At 34.5% G+C, this 16506-nt stretch overlaps 1 protein-coding gene across 2 annotated transcripts in view; it reads left to right on the forward strand.

The window, feature by feature from the left end:
• Window positions 1-16506, forward strand: part of LOC129758225 (zinc finger MIZ domain-containing protein 2-like) — a 242085-nt gene that overhangs the window by 21126 nt on the left and 204453 nt on the right. The window lies entirely within an intron of this gene.

The following is a 16506-nucleotide window of genomic DNA, read 5'->3' on the forward strand; positions in this document are numbered from 1 at the left end:
AAATTACAAAAATTACAAAAATTACAAAAATTACAAAAATTACAAAAATTACAAAAATTACAAAAATTACAAAAATTACAAAAAATACAAAAAATACAAAAATTACAAAATATACAAAAATTACAAAAATTACAAAAAATTACAAAAATTAAAAAAATTACAAAAATTACAAAAATTACAAAAATTACAAAAATTACAAAAATTAAAAAAGAATAACAAAAATTACAAAAATAACAAAACTTAGAAGTTTAAAAAAACGAGAAACGAAAAAAACAGCGAACAGAAAAAAAGAATGACAAACGCGATTCACGTTGAAATAATTTTTATCAAACGATGTTTAAATCCGAAAAGTATATTATTTACCCGAGGCAAAAAAAAATGGGAAAACTTAGTAGTTGGGTTACATAACATAAAAATAACAAAAATTACAAAAATTACAAAAATTACAAAAATTACAAAAATTACAAAAATTACAAAAATGACAAAAATGACAAAAATTTCAAAAATAACAAAAATTACAAAAAATACAAAAAATACAAAAAATCCAAAAATTACAAAAATTACAAAAATTACAAAAATTACAAAAATTACAACAAGGTTGACGACATCTTTGGTATCGGAAACAAGTTATCTTAACGGTCTTTATTCGAATCTGTTATTTCGGGCGAAACTTAATTCCTAGATCGCTGGTTCATCGTCAAGACCAGTCAGCGGAAAACGGAGTCTTACAAAAAAGTGGAGGAATTCCGCAAAGTGCGCGCTAAAAACAGTTTTTAGACAATTCTTTTTCTCGGCTAGTGGCATCAGTTGTGCATTGTTTTTGTTATTCCGGCAGAATCCAAGCCAACTAGAGAGCAGCTGCATGCAATATTGCTTGCAAGTTAAGCTTGCCTGGCTGAAGCTTTAGCCATCTAGTTGCGAGCGGAAAAGCTACGCCTCCAGCACCATCTCCTTGCCGCCAGAGAGACATCTGCTGGAAAACGACGGAAGCTCTAACCACACGACAAATACGTAAGGAACCATACGCCTCCATCATAGTAACAGCTGAGTAGAGCGTGGTAAATCGCATCGATCAAATTATTCGTTGTTGGTTACCTCTATACCGAGCTTGTTTGTACCTTTCGGACGTCTTGGACAAGTCTCGAAGCAAAAGGTTAAAACGTCCCTACTTTAGGTTGTACCTTTAACGCTTGGCCAAAGTAGAATCTCTAGGGAAAAGCGTAGTCGTTACCCGTCTAGGCGGAAACGCATTTCCGGTCACCTGGACCTTTAACCCTTGGGTGAACCGAAGTTTACGAAGGTTAAAGGGTAGACGTTACTCACTACGGTGAGAACGCATCTCGTCATATTTGGGAAATTTTGAGAAGAAAAATACTTGAGCTGTAGTTCGAAAACAAAAGTCCGCATTTCAGGCAGCCGTCATGGCTGCATCAGCTACCTCTATGGAGGTAGCCACAGGCGACCCTCCCGATAAAAACGATAGGACTATGCCTGAATTTATGGACAGATCCGGAAATTTCGGAAAAATGATTATTCTATCCTTATGTCCAGCTGATGATAAAAATCCGCTGCCGAAAAACCCATTTATCATTAGCAAATCCTTAGACCAGTCCATCGGGAAAATCGAAGCTGCATACACCGAACAAAATGGAACGAAATACGTCATTAAAACACGTAGTTCTAAATTGGCAGCAAAGTTAATGCAGATGAAACAATTGATCGACGAAACTAAAATACAGATCATCCCTCACCCCGTGTTAAATGTGAGTCGGTGCGTAATCAGCTGCAAAGAAGCCTGTGACCTGAAAGACGAAGAACTACAAGAAGAGCTCTCTTCTCAAGGTGTGCTGAAAGTTCGTCGGATAACCCGCCTTGAAAATAAAACCAGAGTCAATACCCCAACCATTGTATTAACTATCGCCGGAACAGTGATTCCTCGTGAAATACGAGTCGGTATTATAAACTGCCGTACACGTCTTTTTTATCCATCCCCATTGGTTTGCTACCAATGCTGTTCCTACGGGCATACCAAGGATAAATGCAACAGCGAACCAACGTGCCGAACTTGCTCCAGAACACATGATCCTGTGGAAGATGATGATTGTCGTGAAAACCCTTTCTGCAAAAATTGTAAAGGGAGTCACTCACCGATTTCCAGAAGTTGTCCGATCTATCGAAAAGAGGAGGAAATCGTGAAAATTAAAGTTGATGGTGGAACTACGTTTGGCGAAGCGAGAAAGGAGTACGCTCGAAAAAATGCGGAAAGTTCCTACGCAAACGTATGTGGGGCGCAACAAAGGCTTCATACGATACGCAAAGACCATGAAAAAGATGTTCAGATAGCGAAGCTGCTGGAAGAAAATGCTGCTCTTAAAAATAAGTTACCACATCTTAACGAGAAAAATGAAGTCGAGGAGCTCAGAAAAGAAATTGAATCTCTTCGAAAAATCGCTAAAGAATTCTACATCCTGAAAGCAAGCCTCAGGACAGCTGAAAAAAACCACGAAATCTCCGAAAGCGAATCCGAAACTGAAATGGAAACGGAACAGGAGCAGATGACGCCCCCTACAGAAGCGAAGACAGCGGTCGAAGACACACCAATGCACAAAAAGCAAAAATTAAGCTCGAAAAACTCGCTGCCCTTACGACTCTCTACGGAATCCGAAGACGTTTTTGAAAGCCAAAGCGAAACAGTAGTTAAACGCCGAGGTCGGCCCCCTAAAAGCAAAAATGGTCAACAAGGCAAACAGTAACTACACGACGAACGACTCTGCACTCGAACTTGGACATGGCTACGGAACAGAAAATATCGAAACTGGAATTAACGGCATCAACCAACGCAACCCCACAGGAAACCCAAACGGAACGACTGTAAACACACAACGACAAAACATTCACAACTGGCTCGAAACCGGTGAAGAGGGAGAACCCCTTCCACCTCTGGATACAGGAGAAGATGATCGAGGAAGCGAGAGCGGGAGCGGGGAAGCCATCCCTCAACCTGTGTTCTGCCAGCCTACTCATCACCCTGCCAGCTCTGGAATTCGTACACCAAACTTACCACCAACTCTAGTCTCCTGGAATATTCAGGGACTAAGGCCCAAAAAAGCTGAACTGGATATTCTAATTCAGGAATTTCAACCACGAGTATTATGTCTGCAAGAAACAATGTCTCAACCTCAACATCACCCACGCATTTCGGGATATAAAGTTTACCATCGCCCACGCCTAACAGGAAACCGAGCATCGGGTGGAGTTGCAATTGCGGTTAAGGAGAACATTGACAGCACGGACATAGAGCTAGAAACCACCCTCGAAGCCGCAGCCATCAAGGTTGGGACTCCGTTTAACGTGAATATTTTGAATATTTACCTACCACCCCGAGAAAACATCGAAAAATCCCAGTTAACAGCCCTCATCAACCAAATCCCAAAGCCGACGCTGCTAGTTGGAGACTTCAACGCCCACCACCCGCTGTGGGGTTCAGACCACGTCAGTGTACGTGGAAGTTTGGTTGCTGAGTTTATCGAGGAAAACAGCTTGATGATGCTAAATAATGGAGAGCCCACATACATTGATCAACGACATGGAACTTTCTCCAGCTTAGATTTAGCCGTCTGCTCAAACGACCTTGCAGGACTACTTGAGTGGAACGTGTTACCGGATGTCTATAGTAGCGACCACTTACCAATTAGCATAATTTTCCCCGGAAACATTACTCCCCAAGCTCGCCGACCGAGTTGGAAAATTGAAGAGGCCAACTGGGAACAATACCAAGGTGCTCTTAGTTTCACTCGAGATGATAGTGTAGAACTACAAGTCGAAAAAATTACGAAAACTATTCTGAATGCAGCTGAACTGTCTATCCCTAAATCCAAGGGCCTCCTAGGGAAAAAGTGCGTCCCTTGGTGGAACCCAACAATTGCAGAACTTGTTAAAAAGAGAAGGAGTGCACTAAGACGGTTTAAAGCCAATAGAGCACACCATGAACAGCATGAAGAAAACTTTCGAAGCGCAAATGTTGCTGCAAAAGAAGCTATAATCGAAACTAAGAGGAAAAGCTGGCACGAACTTGCGGGAAATTTCTCCTCACAGACCCCGCTGAAAGAAATGTGGAGTAATTACCGAAAAATTCAAGGCAAAAATCGAAGTAGTCAAATAAGTTCGATATGCTACGACGGCAAAACAGCAACAGACCCCGAAGAGATTTGTGAGCTGCTCGGAAATGCTTTTCAAAAAGTGTCCAGCGAAACTGCATACGGTCAACATTTTGTTATGCACAAACGACAAATCGAATCTAACCCGTTGTTTATACCTGAAGACACAGGACCTCACAACCGGAGTTTCAGCATGTACGAACTCGAAGAAGCGTTAGAAGGACTCAAAGGCTCCTCACCAGGGCAGGACAATATCCATTACGGGATGATTACAAATCTCCCCATGGATGGTAAAAATTTACTTCTGGACACATACAACCGGCTGTGGGAAGAATCTGTATATCCAACGGAATGGGCGAAATCCCTAGTCGTGCCGATATTTAAAGGCAAAGGGCAGCGCTCAGACCCCCTAAACTATCGCCCAATATATCTCAACAGCTGTTTGGGTAAGGTCTTGGAACGCATGATCAACAATCGACTAGTGCACCTGCTTGAAACCAGAGGGTTGCTTTACAAACATCAATACGCGTTTCGAAAGGGAAGAAGCACAACGGATCACCTTTGTACATTGGAAGAGATAATTCGTGAAGCGTTCAGTAAAAACCTAGTAGCACAGGTTGCCTTCCTGGACATAAGCAAGGCATATGACACAACTTGGCGCCGGCTGTGCTTGGAACAGTTGGCGAACAACAACATCGGTGGAAAAATGCTAAGTTTTCTGCAAGAAACTCTACGCGAAAGAGTTTTCCAAGTAACAGCGAACGGAAAAATATCAAGCAGCAAGACAATGGAGACCGGCCTGTGCCAAGGTTCGGTACTTAGTGTGACCATGTTTTTACTAGCAATAAACACACTCACCAACTACCTGCCGTCTAATATACAATGCCTGATATACGCTGATGATGTCGTTTTGATAGCAACCGGCCCTAATGCCGAAAGCACAGAAAGTAAGCTGCAAATTGCCCTAAACCAGTTAGAATCCTGGGAATCGAAAACAGGCTTCAAAATATCAGCAGAAAAAAGCGTAACCGTTGTATATCGTACACCTCGAAAGAAGAAACCACCGAACTCAAGCAACTTAAAACTGAATGGAACCATAGTGCCCCGTAAGAAAAGCCATAAATGCCTTGGAGTAATACTCGACCAGCACCTGAAGTTCCAAGCTCATGCCGAAGAGGTGAAAGCAGCATGTCAACAAAAAATAATTTTCATCCGAAGTATAGCTGCTAGAACTTGGGGGGGAGATCGGAGCACCTTGCTGAAGTTGTACCGTTCAACAATATTAGAAAAACTTCTCTACGCAGCTCCACTCTTGTCAGCAATGGACGGCAAAGCTCTTCAATCCCTGGAAAAAGTACATAATGCAGGTCTTCGAGCGATAGTAGGAGCATTTATCACAAGCCCGATTGTGAGCCTCCAGGCTGAAATTGGAATCCCTAGTTTAAAAACATTGATCAGCCAGCGAACTATGCTTTATACGGCTCGTCGCCTAGCCGTTGGCCAAGCAGAACATAATTCTGAAACCGAAGTCACCGGAGTGGCCGAACAAAATGTCAGCAGTAACAGCAGCAATAGTGACGAGGGTTCCAGTTCAGATGAAAGGTGGGGAGAAAGACCCAGGCCTCGAGCAAACACTTTCCAAAATAGAGGACAAAATGAGATGAACGAGCTAGATATTAACCTCCCAAGAATAGGTAGTTTTGGTAACCCAGAATGTCCACCATGGCTCAGGACGAAACCTCGGGTAGACAAAAGTCTGCACATAAAACTGGCTCAAGGAGCTACATCAAATGATCTAAGGAACACTTTTTGCGAGCTTCGGCGTACAAAATATCGCATTCATAGGACAATTTATACGGATGGTTCCAAGCAGAATTCTAAGTGTGGATACAGCGTAGTTAGCGAAGAATTTGTGCTCAAAAAACGACTGAATGATATATGCAGCATTTTTACAGCGGAAAGTGAAGCCGTAAAGCAAGCACTTTCTTGGATCATCGATCAACGAGTTTCCCGGGCCTATCTCCTTTGCACCGACTCAATGAGTGTGGTAACGAGCCTGGACAAATACAAGATAAAATCCAAGTGGAAAGACCAAACACAAAACCTCCTGAATCAAATAAAGGAAATAGGCGCAGAGATAGTTTTTTGCTGGGTTCCAAGTCATATTGGAATTCCCGGAAATGAGAGGGCAGATCATGAAGCAAAAATGGCGTTGGAATTAGCAGAAGACGAACAACAAATCGTTGATCTGAAAGAAGTTAGAAAAATAATCAAATCTCAAATAATGAATAGATGGCAGGCCGAGTGGCACTCAAGTTCTAGTAACAAACTGCGTGAGGTTAAAAACACCGTGTTACCCTTCAAAGCTGTGTTCCAAGATAATAGGCGAGAAGACGTCATCTTAGCACGATTGCGCATCGGGCACACTCAGCTCACACATGCATTTCTTCTGGACAGAGTTGATCGCCCACTGTGCCCCAGGTGTAATGAAGCATTAACAGTGAAGCATTTTATGGCAATGTGTCCACAACTGGAAGACGAACGGAGAAACCATGGAGTACCAGGAAATCTGAGAGAAGCTTTGGCGGACGACAGCAGCATGGCGAAAAAAGTTTTGGAATATCTAAAGTTTATTCAGTTGTATGATAGAATTTAAGCATTATTGTATTCTTGATACATAGTTTGGACCGAATGATAAAAAGGTCCTAAATAAAACAAAAAAAAAAAAAAAATTACAAAAATTACAAAAATTACAAAAATTACAAGAATTACAAAAATTACAAAAATTACAAAAATTAGCAAAAATTACAAAAACTACAAAAATTACAAAAATTACAAAAATTACAAAAATTACAAAAATTACAAAAATTACAAAAATTACAAAAATTACAAAAATTACAAAAATTACAAAAATTACAAAAATTACAAAAATTACAAAAATTACAAAAATTACAAAAATTACAAAAATTACAAAAATTACAAAAATTACAAAAATTACAAAAATTACAAAAATTACAAAAATAACAAAAATTACAAAAATACAAAAATTAAATAATTACAAAAATTACAAAAATTACAAAAATTACAAAAATTACAAAAATTACAAAAATAACAAGAATAACAAAAATTACAAAAATAACAAAAATTACAAAAACTACAAAAATGACAAAAATAACAAAAATTACAAAAATTACAAAAATTACAAAAATAACAAAAATAACAAAAATTACAAAAATTACAAAAATTACAAAAATTAAAAAATTACAAAAATTACAAAAATTACAATAATTACAAAAATGACAAAAATGACAAAAATAACAAAAATTACAAAAATTACAAAAATTACAAAAATTACAAAAATGACAAAAATGACAAAAATAACAAAAATTACAAAAATTACAAAAATTACAAAAATTACAAAAATTACAAAAATTACAAAAATTACAAAAATTACAAAAATTACAAAAATTACAAAAATTACAAAAATTACAAAAATTACAAAAATTACAAAAATTACAAAAATTACAAAAATTACAAAAATTACAAAAATTACAAAAATTACAAAAATTACAAAAATTACAAAAAATACAAAAAATACAAAAATTACAAAAATTACAAAATATACAAAAATTACAAAAATTACAAAAAATTACAAAAATTAAAAAAAATTACAAAAATTACAAAAATTACAAAAATTAGAAAAATTAGAAAAAATTACAAAAATTAAAAAAAAAATAACAAAAATTACAAAAATAACAAAACTAAGAAGTTTAAAAAAACGAGAAACGAAAAAAAAAGCGAACAGAAAAAAAGAATGACAAACGCGATTCACGTTGAAATAATTTTTATCAAACGATGTTTAAATCCGAAAAGTATATTATTTACCCGTGGCAAAAAAAAATGGGAAAACTTAGTAGTTGGGTTACATAACATAAAAATAACGAAAATTACAAAAATTACAAAAATTACAAAAATTACAAAAATGACAAAAATTACAAAAATTACAAAAATTACAAAAATTACAAAAATTACAAAAATTACAAAAATTACGAAAATTACAAAAATTACAAAAATTACAAAAATTACAAAAATTACAAAAATTACAAAAATTACAAAAATTACAAAAATTACAAAAATTACAAAAAATACAAAAATTACAAAAATTACAAAAATTACAAAAATTACAAAAATTACAAAAATTACAAAAATTACAAAAATTACAAAAATTACAAAAATTACAAAAATTACAAAAATTACAAAAATTACAAAAATTACAAAAATTACAAAAATTACAAAAATTACAAAAATTACAAAAATTACAAAAATTACAAAAATTACAAAAATTACAAAAATTACAAAAATTACAAAAATTACAAAAATTACAAAAATTACAAAAATTACAAAAATTACAAAAATTACAAAAATTACAAAAATTACAAAAATTACAAAAATTACAAAAATTACAAAAATTACAAAAATTACAAAAATTACAAAAATTACAAAAATTACAAAAATTACAAAAATTACAAAAATTACAAAAATTACAAAAATTACAAAAATTACAAAAATTACAAAAATTACAAAAATTACAAAAATTACGAAAACTGAAAAAATTATACAACTTAAAAAAATTACAAAAATTACAAAAATCACAAAAATTACAAAAATTACAAAAATTATAAAAATTACAAAAATTACAAAAATTACAAAAATTACAAAAATTACAAAAATAACAAAAATTACAAAAATTACAAAAATGACAAAAATGACAAAAATTACAAAAATTACAAAAATTACAAAAATTACAAAAATTACAAAAATTACAAAAATTACAAAAATTACAAAAATTACAAAAATTACAAAAACTACAAAAATTACAAAAATTACAAAAATTACAAAAATGACAAAAATTACAAAAATTACAAAAAATTAAAAAATTACAAAAATTACAAAAACTACAAAAATTACAAAAATTGCAAAAATTACAAAAATTACAAAAATTACAAAAATTACATAAAATACAAAAATTACAAAAATTACAAAAATTACAAAAATTACAAAAATTACAAAAATTACAAAAATTACAAAAATTACAAAAATTACAAAAATTACAAAAATTACAAAAATTACAAAAATTACAAAAATTACAAAAATTACAAAAATTACAAAAATTACAAAAATTACAAAAATTACAAAAATTACAAAAATTACAAAAATTACAAAAATTACAAAAATTACAAAAATAACAAAAATTACAAAAATTTACAAAAATTACAAAAATTACAAAAAATGACACAAAAGTGCCACAATATTGACACAAAAATGACAAAATGACTCAAAAAAGACAAAAATTAAAAAAATTACAAAAAATAACTTATATTACAAAAATGACACAAAAATGACACCAAATAGACACAAAATTGACACAAAAATAATACAAAAATGAGACAAAAATGACACAAAAATCACATAAAATTGACTCAAAAATGGCACAAAAATGACTCAAAAATGACACAAAAATTACATAAAAATGACACAAAATAACAAAAAATTTTGAAATTACAAAAAATTACTAAAATTACATGAATGTCACAAAAATGACCGAAAAAAAACAAATATGACACAAAAAACAACAAAAACAACACAAAATTGACTCAAAAATGATACAAAAATGACATAAAAGTGACAAAAAAATCACACAAAACTGTCACAAAAAAGACAAAAATTACAATTTTTTTTTTAAAATTACTAAAGTTAAAAAATTGACACAAAAATGTCACAAAAATAACACAAAAATGACACAAAATTGACACAAAAATGACAAAAATGGCACAAAAATGACACAATAATGACTCAAAAATGACACAGAAATGGCACAAACATGACAAAAACATGACCAAAAATGACCTAAAAATAGCAAAAATTACGGAGTGGCGAAAATATCAATATGAAACAAAAATGACATGAAAATTTCATTGAAGTGAAGCAAAATTGGCTCAACAAAAAAAAAAAAAAATACAAAAATTAATAAAAAAAAAAACAAAACAATCAAATCTATTAAAAAAAAAAAAACATTTATTAGTGAAATTAACCAAAAACCTTCCAGAATAATTCAGAAGCGACAGAATACGACGCAAAATTCCACAAGAATGGCGTGAAAATGTTAAAATAAAAAAAATGTCACTTTAAGTTTACAAAACTTCTTATTAAAATTGGCATTAGTTGAAGTAAACAGTCGTTATTGGCGAAAATGTTTCTGAAATGTTGATATGGCTTGAAGTTATGAATAAATGTAAAGTTAGCCCAAAACTATATTGAAACACTTCAGTGTTCATGTTTGATTTCATCAGCCAACCCCTCCTCAAACCACCACCTCCCAGAAAGAAATTTGGTCAGAAATTATACACACAAAGAGCGAAAAATCAGAGTTAAAAGGAACAGCAGTTTGGTTTTGGTATCATTGGAAGCCCCCTTCAACCCACTCCACTTCAAGCCTCAACCGAACTTTCCATTCTATTGTGAACGAACGCTTATTCTCACATGAGTGTACATTTATCTGTCATTTCGTGGCTATCTTCTCCGCTTTTCCTCATCCCTTCCACTTCCCAGTTCCAGCTGAGGGCAATATTAATGTGTCCAGAGTCCAGCCAGAGTATATGTGTAATCGAAAACCAACTCCGCTGTCTGCCAGATATATCACCACACACAGCAGCTTCCCCACATCGAGCACACAAATTTTCTCGTCCACACACGACGACGAGAAGCTCTCCATATTGTAGCTTTCCTCCATTATTCGAGAACCGAAAAAAAAATCCAGAAAGAAATACGCATATCTGGGACAGCCGGACCCAAAAATACACACAGAAATATCGACAGACATATATGTTTGACTCTGCTCTGCTTTGGGAAGGGCGAAAAAAGTATCAAAAAAATGTGGGAAATGATTTTTTACCCCTCACTTCCCCTCTCCGTACACTCCAATGCCAATGGAAGAGAGTTTACCCCAAAATAAAGATCACCATCATTCATTCTTCCACCGCAAAGTTTGGGGTAACACACATTTATTTTTCCTCACCCAGCTGGGTTGAGCTCCGACGACTTGGTGTGTAATTCCCGATCCGACGACTTCGAAGATCGGGAGTGAGAGTTTTCACCAGTTCCAGCTCCAGCTTCAGCTGCCGGCTGAGGGACGAAAAACCCAAAGAAAGAACCATTCAACAACCATTAGTCTTGTTGACGTCGCAGCCAGCAACGAGCGCCGAAAGTCGACGGCGAAGATGGGCGCCCTCTTTTTCCCCCGAAAAATGAAGAGGCAACAACGACGACGACGAACAAAAAAAAATAGAATACCCCACCCCAACAATCTTCCGTTTTTGATACAACTTTGCAATGTACCATCGAGAAAGTAGAAGAAAGAAAACTCGCTCGGGGAACGCGCTAACGCACTGCTGCTTCATCTTCTCTGGGGAAATCTTTGCTGGAATGTGTTCCTATTTCCGGGAATGAGCGTCTATTTTTACAGGGCAGTGGCGTCAATTTCCTGCTTTAGCATAAGTCAATCTTAGCGCTGATCTAGAGAGCATGGTCTAGGGTGGTGACACCCCAGGAGTCTAATCTCGTTCGAAAGTTTTCGGTTTGACAGATTGGAGCGGAAAACACGAAACAATGTGAAAATTTGTTCGCTTATTTACTAGTATTTTTGTATCTAGATGATTTAATCAATAGCATAATTTTTATTAATAGATCGCAAAGTAGGCGATGGTTTGTTGATATCGCACGTGTTTTTTTCACTCCGTCGCGATGAAAATTAAATTTTTGAAGTTTAAGTAGTTTGTCATTGTGCAATTCTTAGTTTTCTTGTTGGGATTAGTGGATAATGCATAGTGATCAATATTTGCATGTTTCATTGTATGTGCCTGACCCGATTCTACGTTCATTTCATCCACCTTCAGCAGTTGACATCGTTATATGATCCGCTGCAAGAGGTAACACACTTCCTACTTCAACAATTGATGAGTTCGTTCCATGATTCTTCTTATTCATTTATTCTGAATTGATGATCCAATCCGGAAGATTCTACCTGAGAATTCTTGAAACCGAAAAATTCTTAAATTCCGTGGTTTGATTTATAAAGAGACGTCAGGAGGTCCCCTCATTTTGCGAAAAGCGCAGGAGTTAATGTAAAGAAGTACAATTTTGGAAACTTTTCAGGAAATAAATCTGTGGAAATAAAAAAATGCTTAAGATTTCTTCAACGACAAATAAGGTTTCACGTCAGAATTAAACATTTTCCGTAACAGTTTTCCTTATAAATCGTTTGTTGGCCAATTATAACATTATGATCATGAAAAAATACAAAGCCAGAGAAATATCGGATCGTGCAACAATTGGTCTGCCCAATCTCCTCCAAATTGAGTTCCAGATTTATTTTTTTCCAAATGTTCTATGCTACTTGTTTAGTCTTTTTATGTTCGTTCTGAAGTCGTAACCAAGTACTTTTGGAAAACGGTATTTATTTCTCCCTAGTACCTTTTATTCAGTTAAATGTTAACTTTAAACGTACAAGACATGTGATTTCTGGTTACTTGAGTTGCTTGTGTACAGATATACACAGACTTTGTTTCCAAAAATGCTCTGATTATACCTGCCATTAAATTTTACCGAAATTGTCTCAAACTATTCCACCATTTTCAGGGATAGATTTAAATTTGCAGTTGCGGTCCGTGCAAATCGATTTATTTACTTCGTCCGGTTCAACCGGGATATTTAAATGCAAAGCTCGGATGAGCTCCTAGTTGCAATTAAATTGGCTTACCATAAAACTAGACAAATCTGAAGGTAGCTTTTTTGTAGATAGGTACCATTGCTTGGCTAAAACACTTGCAGGCAGCACAATATTAGACCTTAGATTCGAATCACCGTGCTACTGTATTTTTGACCAATATTGACCAATTTGATTCTCCAATGGTCAGGATTTGTCTGTTAAATATGATTGTTTTAACGTTCATCCAGACATTTTTCAGCACATATTTTGTACAAATACAGAAACCGTACATAATTAAAGAACATCAAGGTTTTCAATTGTGCTACATTGTACTAATTTTGTCTCCGAAATAAGACTGAATAGTAGTTGATTCAAGAAGAGGCAGAATCAGTCATGTGTTCTGTCAACATTTGTATTTTAAAGCATGTGGGAACCCTGGCCAAAGATATCAAAACAAAGCAACGCCACGTTAATGCGCGAAATGCGCATTGGACTGGCTCAGCACATCTATTCGAGTTCTTTTTACTAGCGATAAAAGAGATTTTTTTTCGGAAATTTACGCTTCGTTATTCTAACATTTTGTTGCTGTTGCCGAAAAATCAGCCAAATGCCATTTTTCGAGATCAAATTTTTGGGAGTTGTTGTACAGTTGTTCAAACAAAATTAGACTTTTCGACTTTTTTCGCCTGTAATATGTCACATAAGAAAAAACACCTTGTGCTAAAAATTCACTGAAAATTAATAAAAATAAAGCAAACATGTATCAAATTTTTAAACTTCTATGAGAGGAATCAGAAAGGGAGGGGTGGATTTCATAAAGATTGTGCATCATGAACCAAACTTTTCATAATTAACGTGAATAATTTACGGAAAAGCGCAAACATATCGTACACAAATGATGTACTAAATATCCCCAACATGAATAAGTTGGCCAAAATGGAAGAATCAAGCATTAGAGACGTCTAAAATGCAATTCAGAGGAAAGCAGCTACGTGGGCAAAAAAAATCTGGACGAAAGCCGGGTCCAGTGGACAAAACTTTGGACCGGAAAGTCATGCGTGCTTGCGCCAGTAAGAAAACTCCGTCAGTTCAGGATGTGTCCAAACACGTGGATCCCCTATCAGCACTGTCCATTGTGTCAACGTAAGATTGGATATCTCAGAATATTAGCACAGAAATGAGTAGTTTCATTTACTCATTCAGAAATGAGTACTTTCCTGTTAAGGGAAGATGGTAAGTGGAGAGTGAGACAATAGCAATCGCTAATGAATTGTGTAGTTATGTAATGACTAGAATGACGAAACATGAATAAAGATTACTCTATTCCATCACTGAAAACTGCTTTTTAAACAGATACAAATCGCAAAACGCTCAGATCTTACCAAAGGAGATGAATCCGCCAAACTAGCCCTCAAGTGAGACCGAATGAAGCTTTTTGGGCCGTTACCAAATCGGATAAGAGAAAACATGTGAAGCCAGCAGATTCTATCGAAAATTTCGCAAAAGGCTGGAAAAGGTGGCCAAAATAATCGCGAATCAGTCTGTGCTGAAACTAATGAGAAGTCCTCGGTCAAATATTCAATTAGTGGCCTACGATTGACTGAAATCCAATTTTTTACTGAATCACTGTAAAAGAAGACTATAAAGAATATTAAAGCACAGACGTACAAGATCGAACATAAAATCTTGAAAAAATGTGTAAAATTTCAAATCCTGACATCCGACAAAAAAATACGTTAAGAATTGGCTTGAACAAATCTATTGCACCGTTAAAAAGTTTCAAAATTTTCAATTGCCCAGTTTTTAAAAGGTATAATAGTATATGAATTCAATAATAATTAAACTAATGTCGCTCTAAAATAGATGGGTTCAATTTATTTCTAGATCAATGCTTCTGACTGGGCAGAATTTCACTTCTCTTATTTTGTACGGTTTTTACTTATTGACTTTTTTCGGTGAATGAATCAATTTTTTTTTAAACTTTTTTTTTCTTACCCAACAGAACTGATTCAAGACATCTCGAAGCGGGTTACTTTCAAGGATCACTTTTGCATCACATTGTTCAAAATTTAGCACTCCTAGCTTGTAGGAAAAAGAGATTAATTTTCAAGATATTTTTCAAGTATGCAAACGGACGAAAGTGTTACGAAACTTTATCAACAGTTTTCATGAAACATACCAAACAGTTCATACGACCTGTCCAAAATTGACCAACATTTTTTTATCTGTTTGGTTTTGACAGTTCTCTTGAGTGTGTTTGGAGATATCTGGTGGCCAGCCATAAAACAAAAATTGGTTTGAAACGATCGTTGGAAACGTTACACAAGTTTCGTGGGCTAGCTTGTACGTCTGTTCTCTGTTATTTAAGTGAAAAAAATATCTTGCTCCTAAATTCTGTTTATACTGTTGATTTTAAATCGTGCTTAAATATACATAATAGGAAACCCTATAGAATTTCGAACGAATTTTCGCATACAACAATCATATTTACCAAAGTTAATTTTCATCCAAACTTGTATAAAATCCAAACCAGAAATTGATTAATTCTAATTTTAAATTTTAATAATTAACGGAAATCTATTGCATTGTTTCCCATGCACATCGTAAAAATTCTACAGAGCTAAAGGTTTTCTGTCCAAGAACTGGAAAAAATTCCTAGAGTACTTATTGATTCACATTCAGAGGACCTCTGAAAACTGTAAAGTTTTTATTTTTGTTTTCAAGGATCTCTCAGCGACCTTTTAGCAGATTAAAGTTTTTGGTTGTATGTAAGATGTTGCAGTTTGAATAAAAGCAGTTCAAAAAGTCAAATATTCGTAGAATGGTTGTATCTTAAGTTTTATATGAAAAACTTTCGTCAGATAAAAAATCCAAAAATAATCAAATCTAAAAATATAAAATTTTGAAGAAACAATTTCACGGGAGTAAAACGTTAGAAATGTGTTAAGTTGGAGATATCTGTGCGTGTACCCTTGACTGCCTCAAATTTGTATGGGAAATTCAAAACCTGTAAAATGTTATGCGCTGCAGTACAAGATCTCATGCCAAATTTGGGCCAGATCAGATCACGGGAAGGGGTCGCTCAACGAGTCTGAAGTTTGTATGGGATTTTGATACATTTTGTTCGGAAAAAACATGAACAACTACTTTTTCATCAATAGCTTTGGTTCCCGTAGGCCGATTTCTTTCAAAAAGGGTTTTTCTTAAAGCCTAAATTATGACAAATATTGCTTCCGAAAACTGCAAATCGATTCGGGTTAAAATAAAAATGTTATTAGGCTTTAAAATGGGCTAACTTTTTTCAGGGTGGCATTCATCATTGTTAATGAGTCGGGACGTTCGAACATTTCGACGTAGCATTAACTTTGATGAATATCACCCTTAAAAAAGTTAGCCCATTTTTGAAGCCTTATAACTTTTTTATTTTAACTCGAATCGTTTTGCAGTCTTGGGATAAAATACTTGTCATAATTGCTTGATATGATGAAAATAAATGAACTTTAAGAAAACTCGTATTTTAAAGAAATCGGCCAAAGGAAACCAAAGTTATCCATGGAAAACTGGTTTTTCATGTTTCTCCTGAAC

The sequence above is a fragment of the Uranotaenia lowii genome, chromosome 3, assembly GCF_029784155.1.
Source record: "Uranotaenia lowii strain MFRU-FL chromosome 3, ASM2978415v1, whole genome shotgun sequence".
Lineage (NCBI taxonomy): Eukaryota > Metazoa > Arthropoda > Insecta > Diptera > Culicidae > Uranotaenia > Uranotaenia lowii.